This window comes from Chaetura pelagica, unplaced genomic scaffold, assembly GCF_000747805.2.
Source record: "Chaetura pelagica isolate M959 unplaced genomic scaffold, ChaPel_1.0 scaffold356, whole genome shotgun sequence".
Classification (NCBI taxonomy): domain Eukaryota; kingdom Metazoa; phylum Chordata; class Aves; order Apodiformes; family Apodidae; genus Chaetura; species Chaetura pelagica.
Window position 1 is genome coordinate 1,529,872 of NW_009953964.1, and position 16,546 is coordinate 1,546,417.

General features: G+C 36.5%; 1 protein-coding gene across 1 annotated transcript in view; it reads right to left on the reverse strand.

The window, feature by feature from the left end:
* Positions 1–16,546, reverse strand: part of TENM2 (teneurin transmembrane protein 2) — a 468,850-nt gene that overhangs the window by 357,996 nt on the left and 94,308 nt on the right. The window lies entirely within an intron of this gene.

Below are 16,546 nucleotides of genomic sequence, written 5' to 3' on the forward strand. Positions count from 1 at the left end.
AGTAATGGAATGATAAAGGGACAGATGTTAACAATATACTTGAGCTTCTAAGCATCCTTATAGGGATAGAGTTACAATGAACTGTTTGTGAAGGGCTCTTATTTAAATGTAGATCCAAACCCAAATCACTTCCTGCCCTAACAAATTTAAAAATTACTAATACTACTGGTAAACACCACAGTTCAAGTCATGACAATTGCCTAATGTCATGCAGGAATCCTCCATTTGCTACAGAATTACTGAGTTTTGTTAAAATTCAAATAATGAAACACAGGGAGGATGGGAGGGAAGAAGAGAGAATTCAGATAATTTGTTCAAACCTGTATTTTTTTCCATACACTTTTCTAAAGGAAATTTTAGGTGTCAAAAAATACATATCTTGTGCTCATTATTAAATGCTAAATACCACAGTGTTTTGAGCTGCCTTGTGGCCATTGTAAAGAAAACAGGTGTTCTGATAGATTATAAAGTGTGAGTCAGAGGATGTGCAGAACAGAATTTTAATGAGGCTGCGAGCACAGAAGTCTGACTAGCCTTTTGAACATGATGCTAAAACACTGAAAGTAGTCTTAAAAGAGACAAATAGCAGGAACACAACTAAAAAAATCCTCATTAATGTACACCAAGTGAATGTGATATAGAAAGTCATTAAGTGAGGCTTGGCAAGGCAGCGGTGGAGCTGATTACCGCGAGGTCTGCGGCTGAGGAGGCAGATGCTCTGGACAAGCCCCTCAGAGGTGGGGATGGCTGGTTCAAAGGAGGATTCATCATTTTCACCTTTGCTCTGACTCCTGCTGCTAAAACATGCACATTTGTTAATTATTTCCTTAGCTAGGTGAAGGTCCAGTCTGACATTCTAGTAACATTATAGTAACAATTGCAGAAAAATCTTCACTGAGCACCTAATCCAGCCTCCAGTCTCCTCCCACTCCTGCACCAGCAGCAGATGGCACAGAGCCTCTGCCTGGCCTTGCCGAGACCAGCTCCCAGACCTTCCCAAAACAGGAGTTAAAGGCATCCTTAGCACATCAGATAACAATTTAAATCACTTCTACCATTACATAAACACAGAGCCTCCTCAACAGTTTTAAAAGATTATAAATATTCTCTGGTATAAACTAATTTTGAAAAAAATAAATAATTCCTGCTATCTCAGGACAGTTTTTTTCTTTTAACAAAATTGCTGGCTGAAAATCAAACACAGGCATTACTAAAAGAAGCACATCTGGGCTTGTGTGAATGAAAAGGCCAGAGAATGATCTTCGTAACTGACACCACACCAATTGCTCTTCAGATAGTTTCACTCATGTGATTAAACCAAAGGAAAGGAAGAAAAAAAATTTAATCTCTGTGCACAGTTTAAATGAGCAGTTGCACATATATTTAGTTTTGCTAAAGTGGGTTTTATATATCTGGCAGCTCAAAATCAAGCATGAAGTTAAATACAGAAGTGGACCTTTCAGTAATAGAAATGTATGTGAAAAATGGAGAAAAATATTTTAAGCAAATATATGACATTTGCTTTACATGAATTAACCATTTTAGTATAAATTCATTAGACTGTTAATTAACTACAAACTTTATTAAGGTTATTCTCTTCCTACAAATTTCTGTCAAACACATACTAACAGTATCAGTACTGTGTTTCTGCAGATATCTAGTCCATGCTTTGTAAAGCACACAAGTTGTTAAGTGTATGCATTTTTTGCCTCCCACACACTCTTGGACATATGTTGTTTACTTTTTAAACTCCAAAAAGTGAGCATAGAAAATTACTTCTGCACAGAGAGGATTTCTTTAGCTCAGCTTCAGAAGCAACATCTAATTGGGTTTCTGATGGTGAAAGCTCGTGAGAAATGCCATAACACTAACAATAAAGGGAGAGAGGTATTAATTACTGCAAGATCTATGTTAATAAAACCTCAAGATATAGGAGTCAGAAAAAGAGCAGCAGTCACCCTTCATAAACTTCATTTTAACACCAATGGACAATCTCCTTTGATGACACTGGGTATGCGATTTGTACAACAGAATGAGAACCCACAGCATTGAATACAAATGCAAAACAGTCAGACCAACAGGGCTAAACTAATTTTCAATAGAGGGGCAAGGTTTTGACTCTTTTCCAGGAGCAGAGAAGGTAAAATGGTCAAGCAATAGGAGTACCCCAGAAAAGGCAAGGAAAGTCCAGGAGAGACTTTTCAGGAAGCCTGAATAAGAGGCTGCCTTGGGAAAACCAGGCTGCTAGCCTGCTGCCAGCTTCACTGGCTTGGCTGGCTGTCACCTCTAAGAGACTGAAAAAGTGCAAAAATCCAGAATTTGAAACCCAAAATGTCAACAGTTGCTCGGAAAATGTGAGCACACATTATTTGAGAGGGAAGCCTGTGCTCTTCAGGTGTCCTTGTGGACATATGGATGTATAAAATAGTGTGTGTGCGTGTCTATTTGTACGCATATGAGAATATGTATCCTAAGGGCCTATGAAAGACTGCTTCAGCTTCCACACAAAATATCCTCTAGCAGATGTAAACCTGGAATGCATCGCTCCACAGCAGAACTCATAAAACATAGGGCAGGTGCATACAGGTTACTCCTAGGAATGGTTTAATCCTTTCATTAAGCCTTTAACCTTCATCTTGTAGACTGAGTTATTTTCTGTCAGTTGTTTTAGTTCTGTTATTCTGGAAAGATTTACATATTCTTAGAACTAAGTCAAATTAAATGTCTCCACATTTAGAGAATCTTATAAAAACTTTAAGGATGTTTCCTGTTCATTTTCATCCTTCTCACTGCTATTATATTAAAAAAAAAAAAAAATGAGAAGAAACTTGCTAAAGCCTAATTAAGGAAATCCTGAAGTAAAAAAGTGCATTAAAGAAAGAAAACAAGAAATGTGTTTTGAAACAAGAAAGTGTTTTGAAACTCCCATTTGTATCCTAGTAAGTGGAGGGAAGTTCTTCAACTAAAATGTTTGCACCACCACCTTAGTAAGTACATGTATAACAAAATTACACCGAATCATACTGGAGTGCCAGCTCACACATAAAATGCCTCTATTATTATATCTCAAAGCATACATGTAGGTGGTGGAAGAGGTAACCCAGAGTTTCATTCTCTTTGGCCGTATACTCTGGTCTTTCTTTAAAAGGAGAAAAAAAACACAAAACCAAACCAACACACCAAAAACCAACCAACAAAAAAAAACCACAACACCCCCCCCCAAAAAAAAACCACAAAAAACAAACAAAAACACACACACAAAAACAACCCACAAACACAAGAAACTGGAAAAAACAAGAGTACATCAGATGAATACCTTTGAATTATTCTGCACACCCACCTCTGCCAATCACATTCAAAACAGTTCCTGATGCAGAAAACCTGTGACCTGAATACACTTTCTACACTAAAAATACAATTTATATGACTTATTTGCAATGCTCATGAACAATACAGTGGGTACATCTGTATCACAAGTATTCAATCATAAGCTGTCAAGCACCTTTAGCTAATTCTTTAGCGCTCCTGATTTCCCCTTCACTCATCTGAAGATCAGTGGTGCCAAGGATATTAATTCAGCTCTGAACACAAGATCAGCTCTCAGCACTTTACAGAATTTTTCTCTTAAGAAGCTTTCTAATGTATAGTTAGGGATTTTTGCACCAAGTGGATACTTGTTAGCACTTCACAAGTTAGTGCAAAACATGTCTTCTAAAAAGATACAAAAGAATAGCTTGAATGGGTATTTTGGTCACCTCAACAGTTCATATCCAGATATTCCTGAGGATACTGGACATTTTCAAGGCATCTATATAAATACACCCAGCCAGAAAACACAAGCATTAGAACTGTATGTTATTTTGATTAAAATAAAAAATGCTTCATAAATATTTTTGCATCATGGGCTTTATTTTCACTGTGATTTTTTATTTCAATTTGTTAAATGGACTTTACAAATTCAGATTTCACAAGCTTTCTTTAGAAGAATCCCTCTGCTTCCAAACCTGTTTCACCTAAGTAACATAAATCACCGTTCTCTCCAAAATTTCTATTTTGTATAACTTAGCTAAAGTGTGTGGCTATTGCCACTGAGAACAGATATTGTTTCAATTCCACAGGTGGCTTTTATGCATACTTTTCTTCAGGCTCACATTCAAACGCAAACCTGCTCTAACAACAACTCCTCGTTTCTGCTGTTCAGAGTCAGGGTGACTCAAAGGAAATGCAGCCGTAACACCAGCCCCAGGGAAAATCTGTACTTGATTACATTATTTCCAATTTTAGCAACAAATGTTACCAGTAGTAAAGCTCAGCCTCAGAGCAAGCGAACGTTCTAAAGTCTTAGCTGTAGTGTGCTGAGTTAGATTTAAAAATAACCTATTGTGAACGTTGCATATTAATCACGTGCCTTCAGAGAGTGGGTAGGAGTTTGACGGTGTTGCCAAAGAAATGTGAGGAAATTAAACCTAAATGCCTAAATTTTTGGTGTGAGAACAATAACCCTTCTAATTATTGCACACAAGTTACAGCTTTTGTGTCATAAACACCCAATAACCAGTGAATAACTGAAAGTTAACTCTTGAGGTTTGAGAACACAACATTTAAAATATTCAAGTGACAACAGCTCAATTCCCTTTAAAATCTGAACGTATGAGGTTTAATAGTATACTCTGCCAGTTCCCTAATTCACTTCAGTATGCTCATATTTTCAAGGAAATAATCTTGTTACAGCATTTCTATTTGATTCCATAATGTCTGCCACAGCATGGAAAAGAATAATCAAAGCAAAAGAACCTTATAAATTAGATTTTTTTTTTTTCTTTAAAGTTGATTCCTTGGCAATCACCAGTGTGTGAGTTTGCAGAGAAATCAATTGCTTCAAAGACTTATTCCAGGCAACTAACTGAAGAGAACGGAATCCGTAGCTTTTATTCCTTTCCTCACTCTGACACAAATGAAAATTGTACAAATACACACCGAATTTTCCTTATCAAATTTATCAGTTGCTGGTCTTACAAAAAACAGTATACCCAAGCCAGAGAGATCAATTCACAGTTGACATCAGAACTGTATTGTCTTTCCCTCACCCACATAAAACCAATTCCTGCTCCAGGTGGAGCTGCGTAGTTCAGCTGGGAAAGGGGAACACCACCAGTCTCCCCTTGGACCACAAAGAGGCACAGCAAAGCATCACCGGGCAATGCAGGACATGCTGTCTGGATTCCAGTGACGTAGGAAGAGGTAGAGGCCACAGTCACTGACATTGCTGCAATAATGGCTACTTGTGAGCAACCCTACTAAGTTTCCTATTCTAGTCACTAATGCACCTAATGGTCCAACAACCTTTGCTCCTAAGTGAAGGAAAACACACAGTAAAATGTAAAAAAAAAAACAACCCACCAAAACCCCAAAGCAACAAAAAACCCAAAACAAACAAATTGAAAACAACAACAAACACAAAAAACAACCTTTTTTTTTTTTTTTTTTTTTTCCCCTCCAGAGTTTTCATTTAAAAGCAAAAAAGTATTCACTTTTGTTTTCTGAGCATCATTGCAGTGGCACAAATGGTATTTCCTACATGCCCTCAGTCTACAAAAATGATGATGGAAGCTTCATAAATTACTGATGCATTGCTTAGACATACTTTATAAAATTAATAAATTCTTCATGAAGCAATGGAATGATGTGAAAGCTTCCAACAGAGATTCTATATAGGTCTTCCTTGGATAACTGTTAAAAAGAAAAGCCCCTTTAGAATTGAGATTAAGATGGATCAGCTTCATGATTAGACAGAGCACTCATACAGCAATGAAATTAGGAACAACTTAATTATTTTGCAGCACTCTAAAAAGAAGTATGCACAAAAGACTAATAAAAATTACACAGCAAGAATGTAAAAGAAAGAGACTGCAATAGGTAAAGGCAGGACTTGGCTGGGAATGCAGGTGTACAGTAGCACAGACTGCGGTGTGCAACTAATACTAGTACAAATAGGCCTCTCTAACTTTTATCATCTCTCCTGGAAAACTGTCAATTGAGAAAACAACTGACTTTACAGTACATTAATTAGTGAGTGCTGAGTATTTAGCAACAACTTCAAGATCCCACTTCGGTTACAAGAAATCCGCAAGGTCTGTAAAGCATATACTAACATGTGCTCTAATCTATTTCCATTGAATGCAAATTTTTCAGCCCTATAAGACTCAGAAAAGCAGCACACAAGAGAAAACTCAGAGAGATACATATTAAATAAATATTAAAATGTTTTCAAATTATTTGTAGAAAGATCAGCTCTGCCTTCTCTAAAGGGATGCTAGCATTTAAGTTGTTCATATTGGGTTTTTTTCTCCTAAATGTCAGATGTTTCCTACTTCTTATTTTCACCTAAATATGCAGGACAAAACTAAACCTGCTGCTCAAATAATACTGTATGGTTAATAAACAAAAACATACTGGCTTTGAAAACAAGTTGCCATTTTCAAATAAAAATCAAGCAACCCCTTCTTATGCCAGGGTAAAAGAGGAGATGAAATGGTAGCCAAGGTCACTATATTCAAATATTCATGAAGCCAGAGATCACACAGGTTTTTTAAAGTGATTCACCAACAGGCTTAATGGCAACCACTGAATCACAGAATCATTCTGGTTGGAAAAGACTTTTAAGATCATCGAGTCCAACCATAACCTAACTCTACCAACTCCACTGCTTAAACCATCTTCCTGAGCACCACATCTCTATGTTCCTTGAACACCTCCAGGGATGGAAGCTCAGCCATCTCCCCGGGCAAACTATTCCAGTGGTAATTACCCTTTCAGTGAAGAATTTATTTTCTAATACCTAATTTAAACCTCCCCTGGTGCAACTGTAAACCGTTTCCTTTTGTTCTACAGCTTGTTACTTGGGAGAAGAGTCCAACCCCCAACTCACTACAACCTCCTTTCAGGTAGTTGTAGAGAGCTGACAAGTTGAAAGTTTGGTGTCAGTAAAGACTTAAGTCTGAGAAAGAGAGAGAGGAGGAGCTTGGAGCTCGCTGCCTGTGCCAGTCACCCTGACAGCAGTGGTAGGAGGCTTAGCCAACACCTTGCGCTTCTTTTCAAATAAATGACTGACGTGTGAAATCCCATCTTGCACCAGCAAAGCCAGTATACTGACCATGCACAGGGGGCAACACCTACCCACAGTATAATGGCACACAAACAAGGACCTCACAATAGTTCTCACACTATGCACTACACAGAACCTGACCTCAGCATCCTCATAGTCGAACTACTCTGCCACTGAGGAGCCTGGGCAGCAGGGACAACTGGATGATTTCCTTAGCCAACTGGAATTACTGCAAGACATTCCAAGTGAACAAGAGACTACACTTCCACCAACTGTTAGGGTTAACGGGCTATTTTATTGCTTTGTTTTGCAGGAAGAGCTCTGTAAGTTTTCTAATAGTCGTGTGCCCCAAGTACTTAAAAACTTGTACATCCTTATGGATGCAAACTATGCCTCTGGAGCCACCCAGGGGAACCTGCTCAGCAATGGTTTATGGAATACAGTGATGGCAAAGCAGCAACAGCGAAGCACTTATATAAAAAAAAAAAAAAAAAAAAAAAAAAAAAAAAATAAAAAAAAATTAAGAATGGTCTGGCTAGTCCTAGTGGGTATAAGATACTAGGGTACGTGTCAGAGCTTCATGTCCCTATGCTACAGAAAGACATGATGCTGACCAGTGTGAAGTTTGGAGACATCCCAAATGACTCATTATTTCTGTCAATTCAAGAAGGTCATACCCAGAGTCATAAGACAACACGAAGCACAGATCCATGCAGAAAGATAAAATGAGACTGTTTACTTTCTGCAAGGTTCCAGTACCTATGTGTTGCATCCTATGCAACACAGGATTCTTTTTCCTTCTGCTGCAAATATTCAATCCAATAGCATTGACAAAAAAGCACAGCCAACAAGATCATCTTGAACTGTTTAAAAGGCATGTTTCCCTTCTGAAACCCTCAGCCTGTAAAAATCTATCAAGCCACTATTTCTAATTGAATTGATTTGGAATTTACACTCATAACCAAACAATAAAGCTAGACCAAAGAGTTTAAATCACAGGACTCTAGCAAAGAGTGTAACTTGTACAGAAAATTAAAATCACAATCTTACTGTCCTTTCCTTCTTCGTGGTACTGTACTAGAAATAGTAGATCTTGCAACATTATCATCAGTGATGATCTCATAGTGTTAGAAACTTCTTCAGAGATGAGCAGCAATTTTCCTACTTGAAAGCAGTACCAGGCTTCACCAGACTGCAAGGAAATGAGCAGAGCACAATCCAAACTTCTTTTACTTATCCTATTTTTTAACGATCCAGTAATACCTTTTGAAAGGACTTCTAGCAACTTCCCATGTTTTAATAGTGGTTTAATAGTATTAATAATTAAGTGGTGATATCAAAAAACATACACATCTTCTGACTGAATGACTAAACAGGTGCAGGCCCAAACTTACACAAATTTAGCTTGGCATTCATTATTCTACTTAATTTAGAATCAAGAGCTTGTATAACTTTCAAAATGCTAATTGGTATTGTGAAAATAAAACCTTAAAATGGTTTCAAAGAGTAACATTTTGCATGATTTCTGAATTAACCTAAGCAAATCACTTCTTCCTCCTAAGAGCTAAACAAGAATTAAATTAGACAAAACCATTAAACTGACAGCTTTAAATGCAACTCTTCTTTTTGCATTTGAATACAAACACTTATCTTAATACCAAGCTAGGCACTGTTAAAATCCCTTGTATTCAAGAGAATACTTGACTCTTGTTATACAAAGCAATTTTGATATCAGGAAATAAGTTGCTTGATTATTTTTATTTATTTATTTTTCAAACTAAATTAGTATTTGCCAAAACATTTCAGATTAGAAAACAGCTTTGTTCTGAAATTAGAGTTACTTCTTTCAGACTTCTTGCTGTCCCCATTCGTGTAAAATGTCAGTTTTACAGAGTTAGAAGAAAGCTGAGGAACCAGATTATTTCTATGGCATTAGTAAGAACTTTCCAAAATAAAACACTGGCCAAAACTGCATTCAAATAAGGACCAGGAATCACTGACTGCCCACATTATTCCAGGGTCCTGGAAGGGAAAGCATTTCCCACACTCTCACAAAGCTCTGCATGTTCTTTGTATCGTCATGTGTATGAGAGCTGGGCTGGAAAAACGGTAACTTAAATCTGTAGGTAGTGTGTGAGGATTCAAGCACTATTCTGCTTTACATATCAATAAAAACATCAAATAATTCAGTACATTATCAGTTGCTTCAATCACTATTCAAGTTGATCAGGGTATTTTCTCAGGACCAAGTAACATGAGAACCTGCTCACTGTACAAAGGAGAGACGCCTTCGAGAGAAAGCATCTGTCGCCTCCCCTTTGCTAAGTGAAAAGAACCCCCAATGTTTGTATGTACAGAAAATGACATTTAAAAGCATCCACTGGTACCTCCCTGTACCAGGACACCTAAATGTCCATCACAGCACTTGTGGAAAGAGGCACAACACATGAGAGGAAGAGACAGTGCTGGTCTCCATGCTCCTCTCTGACCTTCTTTTCTGATAAAGGGCAGAAGTTTATTTAAGAGGGAAATACCCACGGTTTTGTTTACTGGTGGAATCACTACCACATGAACAGAAATGACCATATGACATCCAAGCCCATACTTCAGTACATACTGGGTTTTCCAGACTACACAGTTGTGGGAAGAAATCAGGAAGTGGAATTCATTTAAACAAAACAACCAAGGGAGGAAGAAAACCCCAAGAAAATTCTTTCTGATCAAAGGCTTCACCATGTAAGAAAAATAAAATCTTAATTTTAACCAGAGATTGGGTAACTGAAGTTAGACAAATCCCGTATTTATCTAATTTACTACTTCTACAAGCCTGTGTGGATTTGGAGCCCTTAGTCACTGCTTCTCACTAGCAGGTTAAATAAATATTTTCCTCTGCAGGATTCACATTGTTCTTCATACTATGGTTTTAAGACCAGCTTCATATCCAGGAAAGAAAAAAAAATAAGAAATATCAATCTTGTGTAGAATTTAGATTCTGCATAACTAAATAGCTGTGATTAATTAATCACAGCAACAATGAACTGCAGGGGAAAAAAAAAATCAAGAAATACATTGAACTTTCAAATTCGACACTGAAGCAAAATAAACCCCTAAAGTACAATTACCATTAACACTGTTTTGGCTGTGCACAGTCATTTAAACACAATTAATTTAGCAACTTTTAAATATCAATAAGTAATAAACATCTTTGTGTATAGGCCATGCTCGCTCATTCATGTGCTCTGGAGTGTATTAAAAAATGATTTTGTCAATTAGCTAGGCATAGTGTCTAACAAAGGACCTACTGCTCATTAAGGATTATTTAATCACATGTGGAGATTGGAAGGCATTTTCATTAGCTATTTTTGAGTCTCCTTGATTAATTTAAGAGATGCTTAAAATATTTTTGAAATGTGTTTTCACCCTGTAATAAACGCACAGAATTTGCTTTGTCCCAGTCCATTTTTCTACTACCATCAAGCACAGGAAACATGCAACACTGTGAGAGCTGTGCCAACATTCCTCCACCTCTACTGTTCACTACTCTGAAGGCTACAACAGGACAAGGGAAAAAACACGTACTTCCAAAATTACAGGAAAAAAAAAACAAAACAAAAACCGAACAAGTTACTATCCTGCTGCAAAATTCCACTTCATCTTATAATAGCTTGTTGTTTGGTTTCTGGTTTTGTTACATAATTTGCAAACCTTTAACAGTGTACTTTTTAGGATTTTACAATTGAAATAAATACCTTCTAGAAGCTAAGACAGCACCAATATTTTTAGTTTTACTTGCAACTCATTATTATCTTGCTTTTCACCTATGGAAGATTATATTGCAGTAGGTAAGCTGATATTTTTTCTATCATCTGTCCTAAAATCTATGCGGAAATGCATTACACAACAAAAAATCTCTTACAAAATAGTGTTTTTACTCTAGACAAAATAGACAATGAAGGAGAGATGAAATTTGTAGCTTAATACTGGAGTAAAATAAAGAAGGCAGTAGATGTCAACATATTAGTAACAATTCAATCTCTTGAAAATGAGAAGCAGAAAGGAATTCAGAAAAAAATGTGCCTGACAGCTACAGTTACAAGTGACACATACAAATCTTAGTTATTGTTCTCTTTCCATGTGATCTGGTATTTTATATATCCCCACTACTTGGGAGTTGATTATGAAAGCAATGCTGGGGTCAAAGTTTTTCTTACAACTGTTAATCAGTTTTAATTCCCATAAGAAATGCAGAGATAGGTCACACCAGCTCACACACCACTCTGCCAACCTAATTTAGTCTGTTAACTTCTATTAGCAGTACAGTAATTTCGCCTCTAGTGCATCACAAACTCTTGACACTTTCATACATACAAATAATTGCATTTAAAGAAAATCATACTTCACTAGTACTAAGTTAAGGAGTACTAAGTAATTTGTGAGAAACTCAGCTGAGAAGTCTACCACATGGCAGGACTTTCCATTAATTTAAATAAAAACAGCTGAAAGTAAAAGTATCACTCTAAACGTTCCTCTTCTCTTTACGATTATTTCCATGTATCACCATGAATACTGAATGAGCTTTAGAAAATACAGGGACTGACAAACAGTATTGCTTTTGGTGAGATAAATCCTTCTCAGAACAGCCTCATAGCCACACTCCTTCTCTGCCTTATCTCCTAGCTCCATTCTGTGCCAATGCAGACCACTATTGTCTCTGCCAGTCTTCTAAATCCTTTGCCTTTCTCTGCTCCTGTTCTTCACTTCCATTTCACTCTCATTATCACTCCTTCTGGTCCATATTTAAGCTTTATTTCTTGGATAGGCAAGTGTGTCACAACACATAAGAAAAGTGTTTCTGTTATGAATACTGGAAATCAGTACTCTGAACCTGATGCTCCATTCTAACACACCTGTCCCACACACATCAGTTCAGACCTTGGGCACGAGACATTAAAGTGAACTCACCATCAGTGATTTTCCAGGTTCCACACTTCTCATAACTAGAGAGCAATGTCATTAACAATAGAGCATTTTCTGTGACATTTTTGCCTGAGTCCCTTTCCCCTGAACTGATAATAAGTATAGAAAACAAATTATATGGTCTATACACTTAAGTGATTTGTAATAGATTCATTTCACACCAAGACGTGATAAGTAACAGCAGCCAGCATGCCGAGTCAGTATGACAGAGCTTGTGATTTAATGGGAACAATAACCGTACAAAATGCAGGTACCACATCTGCGAAAACTGCCTAAGCTCTCCCAGTGCCCCTAAGGGCCCAGAGCAGCAAAAACCCAAGCACATTCAGTTACAAAGGCATGGCTGGGAGATGGCTAAACTATCCTGACTCCTCCTGGGAAGAATCTATCTTCAGGAGTATGGCTTTGGACTGGGAAAGCTTGTGGCATGGTTGCAGTGGCTGCACCATACTCCCTGTACTCAAACAAAAAAACAAACCCAAAAGAAACCCAAACCCAACAACAAAAACAAACAAACAAAACCACACAGAAAAACAACAACCCAAAAAACAACCAGATGTTTGTAAAAGGATTTCTTAAGTAACTTCATTTTGAAATTTGTTTCTTTAATTTCTCTTGGTAAAATCAATTACGTTGCCTCTTAAATCGGGAAGAGAGCATCCAGGGCTAAGTCCCATGCACATCTATTTCCTTTGCCTCTGAAAACTTGTAGGGCATAAAGAGACAGAAGACACTTCAAGATCTCTAGTGATATGATTCCCCAGCTCACTCATTATAGAACAATGGTTACACAAGTCTTCACACAATCTTCAAAACTCCATGAAAAAAAAGGAAACAACACATCAAGATTCAGCTTAAAGATCACAGTCATGGTCTGTTATGTTGACTAGTATGTTTATTGGGTAGTTACCTTTGATTTGGTTTTGAAAATGCATTGCTTGAAGAGTCAAGCAAAATTTAATCCTGGTATTATGTTTCTTATTAAAATCCAAGATGGTTCTACACTTGTGGATTACTGTGATTTAGAGAAGTACAGCTATGTTGTAGAAGCAGCTTCCCCAGCTCCTCAGCAGACAAATCCCTACTTCTAAATATACTAATTCCTGCTCAGGAAATCTTATCACACTGAACCCTCTTTTATTAGAAACGTTATGATAACCAACCTCAGCACAGTTTAAGCTGTCTGAATACTTTTCTCACATAAATATATTAACTCTATTTTACTGTAGCATACTTCATGGGCTCAGCTTCAAATCCTACACATAACAGTTATATTGGCAGCAATACAAATGACACATAATTGGATTTCTTTTTAAATTGCTATCCCCCCCAGCAGAGTGCATAGAAACCTCTCCATTATTAAAAACTTCAATTTATTTTTTTTTAATTTTAATTTATTTTTTAATTCCTCTTCTCAGATTTCAAAATACTCAGGATACTCTATATGGCAAGTTAGTGAATCTTAACAAAACTTCTGGTAGTACTGAAAAGAAACAGTATACACTTAGGTTCAGCCCATCTTACAACACTGACTATAATTGAGAATGTGTTGTAAGAGAGTGATGCACTGAACATGTAATTACATTCTTTCCCTTTGAACACAGATGGTACTAAGTATTTTACTATAGATAATCAATGCAAGAAATAAAGTAATGGGAAAATGTAATCTGAAGATTCATTTTAAGTATGATTTATGATAAAAAGTTCAAATTTCAAATTTTCTGCATACGTTAAATTATAACAGATATTGTCTCAAAGATACCGCAGTGCCTTTTAGTAAGAGTATTTACTTTAAATAATCGTAATTTATCATGTCTTATCTATTCATCCACTTAATGAATCACTTAGTGAATTAAGTCGTATTATACAATCTATATCAAAAAGGGAATCTCAAAATAAAATGCACTTCTTACTTTTTAATGAATTCCATGAAATAGCTTGTAAAAAATATTCATAACCTGACATTTCTATTTCTGTCTATTTAACAGAAAAATGATTTATCAAACCTGATGTAAACAGTTCTAATTTTACCTATCTTTACAGTCTACTCAAAGGGCTATAAAAAGATTAGTTGTAAAAAGCAGCAATGATCTTCTAAATATGCTCATGGGAAGTTGTCTCCTATGGCTGGCCACAAACATCAGCAGAACATTCTTACATTATGGCATTGGATAGACAGAATCATCCAAGCAGAAAACTTGTGTAAAGAAACGTTTTGGAAAAGGAAAGACATCATCTGTCTTTAAGGCAACTTGTTTTAATGAAATGAAGAGAATTGGTATTATCTCTCTTTGAATACTTCAGGGCTCCCAAAAGATACTGACTTGCCTTCAAACACAGAATCATTTCAGGTGAGATTCCTTTGCTATATTGCCAACCTAAACATAGTATCATTCTGGTAACTCAAGGAAATAAAAAATAAGAAATAAAAAACAAATTGCTTTTCTCTTAAAACTCGACAAGAGTGAAAAACAAAATACAAGTAAAAATCATGTACTGGAAAAAGAAAATAACCTAAAAATATAAGTACTAACCAGCAATAATTGAACTTGTGTAATAGTTGGTGTGGTTTTTTTCTGTTGTGTTTCCTCCCCCCTCAAAAAAAAAAAATAATAAAATGACAGCATGAGGTACTTGAAAAACATCAACATTTTTTAAAATAAGGTAATTTGCTCCAGTTGTATAAGCTGTTGTTTATAGGGTTTTTTTTTCCTCTGCTCCATTAACAGTACAATTATTTGTGGAAACTAATAATTAACTTTGTGTATTTGTCACAGCAAGAATCTGAGTCCATTATTTTTAAGGTTTTTTTGAAAGCTCCCCATGATTTCTGACATTTTGGAATGAAATGAATGAGTGGGAGGGTAACGTGCAGGTGAAGAGCTGCACTAACCTTGCCAAGAGCTTTACAACCACAGTCCCAAGCACTGCACAGGTGCTGGCAAGGAGCAAGATTGAGGAGCTGCACTGCAGGGAGCAACAGCACCAGTCCAGTAGACTTGAACAATGAGCTTCAGCACCTGAACTGCCCAGAGGCAACCAAAATTAAAAAAAAGAAATACATCTTTAAATTTAGAGACTCTTTCAAATTCTCAAATTTAAGGATAACCTCTCCAATTTTCAGCAAAGGCAGGGATCCGGTCTTTTATCTGTCACTAGAATCTCAGGCATTTCTTTTGTCTCTCTCACCCCTACACTGCAGAAGAATAAAATACAAGCAGATTTCAACGTGCCTCAGGGCCTCTGAACAGCCTTTTAAAAGAGATGACAGACCTAAAGTGGGACCAAGAAGCTGAAGCAAACTCTCATGAGAAGTACAGGAATAGCTATGAGACGTAAGATTTGATAGAAGTGAAATTAAAAAAAAAAAAAAAAAAAAAAAGAAATCCTGTGATTAATGGAGTACTACAAAGTGTACATATGTAGTTTAATACAAAATCAATGGGGCATTTATTATCATGGCAATTTCCAAAGTTCATTTCATTTGGCTCCTTTGCCATTATTTGTGTTTCAGAAACCTACAACAGTAATTGTAAACAAGAAAAAAACGCACAGAGATAACATGCAAATACCTCTTTGAGAAAAAAAAACCAAACTGGCAAAACTGGAAAACACCAACTTAGGAATCAAGTATTATATTTACAACTCAATGTAATATCTTCATACTAAAGATATACTGGGAACTTGAAATGACAGTATATGAAAGGAAATTAACTGTAGCTTCTAACCACAGTCAGTTTTAAAACTCAATTCTGATTTTTTCTTTTAATAAATCAGAGTTTGTTTTGACATGTCAAATATAATAGATGTTTTCTAAGTTGTCATGGAAGTGAAAGAATATTTAATGTTTGTACTGCAAAAACAATAGCTACAAGAATGAATCATTTGTTCACAATCATTACCTGCTAAACAGAACAGCCTGTGAGATATTTGATAAGAGAGTCTCACATGCCTACTTGCCAGAGCCAAAAGCAACACTTGTTACAGTTTTTCTGTCTTCATATGTATGTGTAATTTATTCAAGAGACAAGTAGGTGATAAATTATCCATAAACTTAATTTAAGCAAATGAGCATAGCAGGGTTTTGCAGATTACCTGCAGGTGATTCATTACGGGTATTTCTCCGTGTATCTAACATGCTCTCACACACACTCCTGGCACCTTTCCCTGATGAACAGCATCATTGACAAGCAGCTAAAATCCAGGGACAACATCAACTTAGAAGAGTAACCTCTTTGTGCCACCCTGTTCTATGTATTCCTATGTAGAGAAGGACTAAATATAGTAATGCAGCTGACATCCCATCAGTAAGTAGGTAGCTGTCCCGTTTCTCTTTTTATTATATCCCACCATTAGAGAACAGTTCTTTCTTGAATCTTTGAGCAAGACTGGTCAAAGGTATGCTGGTAAATAGTATGATGAGCTGACTATGTGTGTTACATAAAGCAAGTACTAAAGAAGACT